This window comes from Onychomys torridus, chromosome 4 (assembly GCF_903995425.1).
Source record: "Onychomys torridus chromosome 4, mOncTor1.1, whole genome shotgun sequence".
Classification (NCBI taxonomy): domain Eukaryota; kingdom Metazoa; phylum Chordata; class Mammalia; order Rodentia; family Cricetidae; genus Onychomys; species Onychomys torridus.
The window spans coordinates 122,297,675-122,302,310 of record NC_050446.1 but is presented as its reverse complement, the minus strand read 5'-3'; positions in this window follow the sequence as shown (position 1 = coordinate 122,302,310).

Here is a 4,636-nt window from a genome sequence, read left to right as displayed (position 1 = left end):
CACGGCTTAGGGGCCAGTGGCAGAGCCATTGGAGCTTGGCATCAGGATGTTTATCCCCCGTCACCGGAATTTTATCAGGAAGGATTTGGAAGGGCTGACAGGGAAGTTTTTAAAGAAATTTACTTGACCATGGGGCAATAACGTGAATATGAAGGGGGTAGCTGATATGTACAGGATGTGAATCTAAGGACTGCATAGGATCTATTCTTCAAAAAGGAAATGCCTCGTTTTTTCTTGGAGTTGGGGAACACTTAGAAGGAATGAGGAGCGGGACGTCAAAGGTTCAGGAACCGACGCTGGGCCTACATTAGTGTTGAGTCAGAGCCCGAGCATAGGGCGATCATTCATGGGTTCATTGTATTTATGTTGTAACGTTTCGTGTATTGTTATGGGCGATTATGAGCGGTGTTGATGGAAGACAGGGATCATAGAATATGTAACTGGCTGCCTTGAAATATCTGTGGTGATCTTTTATGGCTGCCACAATGCCACGGCCTGTAGGGCTATAGGCTTAGGGCTGGCTTAGGGCCGCTAAAGTTCACTGTGCTGTCAATGCAGCTCCTCCACGGGGCACAGTCTTCAGCTGGGTGAGCCTACTGATGCGCCAGAGGCAATGAAGGGAAGGGAATATGGAGTCCAAGCATTGACAGTATTCACGGACACCGAGTTGTTGGTAGCCTGGGAATAGAAGGGAGACTGTTATGTCTCCTAAAGGACCAAAGGAGGGATGCTTTTCCACAATCCTGCCTATCTGTGAGATGCAAGGTCCAGTTCGAGGAGTAGCGGTGACAGAGAAGGGTAGAAAGACCAGCTCCATTCAGGAGGATGGGGCGTCCCATAGGGGACCCCGAAACCGGAACAGGCCTGGGATCCCACACACCTTCAGTCTCTCCGCTTATGTCGACCTCTGTTCCGCAGCTCTCCTTCTCGTGCCTGCGTTCCTCTCTGCATCCACGAGGTCAGCACTAATATAATCCATACATGGATACGGCTCTCCACGGGTCACGGGTTTAGCTAACACACCGGCCAGGCGTGGAAGAGGCCCAGCACCCACTTAGCAGAGCAATGAGTGGATAGCTTGGACTTTGGCTATGTCAGAGCACGCAAATGGCCTTTGTAAGTGAGGACCTCGAGATCGGGTCGCCGATGGGGCCCTACGCATCACTAACTAACCTTAAACGAACTGACATATTCACAGAGGTGACCTCACACACCACACACACCCTGCACATAAGGGATAAAATTTGCGAATACAGCGCCTGGGATAGTGTGGATTTGAATAATGTGAAGCCCCGACCTACACAGGCGGTCTCTTTACTGATCCCCTCATCGGACTCCAGCCAGAAGCACTGCAAAAACTGAGGTTTATGCCACTCGAGGAGTGCCCGCGATGTCAGGTGGGATGCGTTCCGCTGCCCCGACACTCTCGGCCCATACTTCTTTCTCTCTGGAAGGGTAGGAAGGATAGGATAAGGAAGGATATGGATAGCATAGGATGCATAGGATAGATAGGATAGGATAGGATAGCATGGATAGTAGGATAGGATAGGATAGGATAGGATGGATAGGAAGGCATAGGAAGCATGGATAGCAGAGATATGGTTATTAGTTTGAATTGGAAGGATGGAAGGATATGGTAATGGATATTTGTGCAGTTCGTATCAGTGAAGCGATGTCCACGGCATGCACGCCCACCTCGGATTTAGATCGCCCCGGGTTCGGTGGAGGCGGCCGTCCGCATCAGTCGCGGGGTAACTTTCGTATCAAGAATCTGGTGTCCGCATACCCAGCAACAGAAACATTGTATACACAATAAAGAAGACGTGAAGTAATGCACAGGGATGAGGCACTAAGGTCTGGCCATGCAAGGATCACAGGGATTAAGCAGGATAGCGCAAAGGTAAGGATAGTGGTCCTGAAGCTCATACCGGATACTGAAGTGTGCATCCAGCATAGGGATATACGGATACATGGAATAGGAAATATCTCTCTAAGTGGTCCAATCTACAAGATAGAGAAGATCATTAAAAGAACTCATATGCGAAGCATGGATAGATAGTTAGGATAGGATAGGATAGGAAGGATAAGGATAGGATAGCATAGGATAGAGCGATAGACAGTGATAGGATAGGAATAGGATTAGGATAGGGATAGGATAGGCATAGGATAGCATAGGATAGGATAGCATAGGATAGGATAGCATAGGATAGCATAGGATAGCATAGGATAGGATAGGATATGGATATTGCAATAAGCATAGGATAGGATGGATACCATAGTATAGGAATGGATAGGATAGGATAGGATAGGATAGGATAGGATAGATACGATAGAAGGGTCACAACCATAGCTGTCTTACTGGCAAATGGCACAGGGGAGGGAGGGCCACAGTAACATTGGTAGGCCTTTGCTGGTATGTTCTCTGAACTGGCATTCGTCTGTTCGGGTTTTTGGCGTCCCTGGCGTGGGGCGGTGGTTTGGCGCGGGCCGCTCTTTGTCCGCGTTCCGGCTCGCTTTTCCCTTTGTGTTTTGGGGCCGCGGATGCGCTTCGGTGGGTTTGGGTGTTTGGCTGCCCGCCCTTGGGCGCCTCTATTGTGTCCGTGCGGGTCTGCGTTGTTCATGGGGCACTGGGGTGCATGCCGTGTGTCGGACGTCGGGGCGGGTCGACGTTTCCAACATGTTTGCACTCTCCAGCAGAGAAGAGTAACTCGAGCTCTTGGGAGGCACTGGCCCAGACTATTCGGCTAGCCAGAAGAGGTCAAGGTCATATGGGTCTGACCACCAAGTCTGAGATTCGGCTCACACTAAGTGGACCAGTGGCTCAGAATTCTACTCCCACCTCAGTGGAAACGAGATCGGCCTCAAAGCATTTCCTGTCGTGTCACTCTAATTATACCAAATAATTATTACCTCCTCTGAAATGCCTAGAATCTCCTTGACCTCGTTTGTTTTGTTCTGTTTGTGGTAACATTCAGTGTGATTCAAAATGGAAAGGTGTTCCATAGCCCAGACCACTGTTTCTTCACTCAACACTACCACACACACACCACACACACACACACACACATACACAAAACATACCACACACACCACACCACACACACCACACAACACACATCACATACCATCCATACATACACACCACAACACACACACACCACACACCACCACCACCACACACAAACCACACACACGAACACCCCTCACACCACACCACACACACACCACATCACACCACACACACCACACACACACACACACACACACCCACACCACACACACCACACACATCACACACACGCGGCACACACACACACACCACACCACAACACACACACAACACACACAACAACACAACAACACACACACACCACCACACACACACCACATACACACACACACACACACACAAACAACACACAACACACACACCCTACACACATACCACACACACACACACACACCCCAACACTCACTACACACACACACACAACCACACACCACATATACCAATCACCACACCACACACACACACACACACACACACCACACACACACCACACACACACACACACACACACACACATACACACATGCAACACACACATACACACACACACACACACACACCAACACACCAACTAGACATAGAAATCATTTATATGAAACTTTTACATCGGTGGTACGGAACACCACACCACCCACACGAGAGCGTAGGATCAGGAGATTGGGTCTCACGAACACATCGATTGGATCTCCCAAGGACATTGTTTCTGGGATCCGTGCGAGCACGGCAGATAAATGAGAATCATCATCTTCTATGCTATCCTATGCTATCCTATCCTATCCTATCCTATCCTATCCTATGCTATCCTATCCTATCCTATGCTATCCTATCCTATCTACCTATCCTATCCTATCCTATGCTATCCTATCCTATCCTATCCTATCCTATCCTATCCTATCCTATCCTATCCTATCCTATGCTATCCTATCCTATCCTATCCTATCCTATCCTATCCTATCCTATCCTATCCTATCCTATGCTATCCTATGCTATCGCTATCCTATCCTATCCTATCCTATCCTATCCTATGCTATCCTATCCTATCCTATCCTATCCTATCCTATCCTATCCTATCCTATCCTATCCTATCCTATCCTATCCTATCCTATGCTATCCTATGCTATCCTATCCTATCCTATCCTATCCTATCCTATCCTATGCTATCCTATCCTATCCTATCCTATGCTATCCTATGCTATCCTATCCTATCCTATCCTATCCTATCCTATGCTATACTATCCTATCCTATCCTATCCTATCCTATCCTATCCTATCCTATCCTATCCTATGCTATCCTATCCTATCCTATCCTATCCTATCCTATCCTATCCTATCCTATCCTATCCTATCCTATGCTATCCTATCCTATCCTATCCTATCCTATCCTATCCTATCCTATCCTATCCTATCCTATCCTATCCTATCCTATCCTATCCTATGCTATCCTATCCTATGCTATCCTATCCTATCCTATCCTATCCTATCCTATCCTATCCTATGCTATCCTATGCTATCCTATCCTATCCTATCCTATCCTATCCTATCCTATCCTATCCTATCCTATCCTAT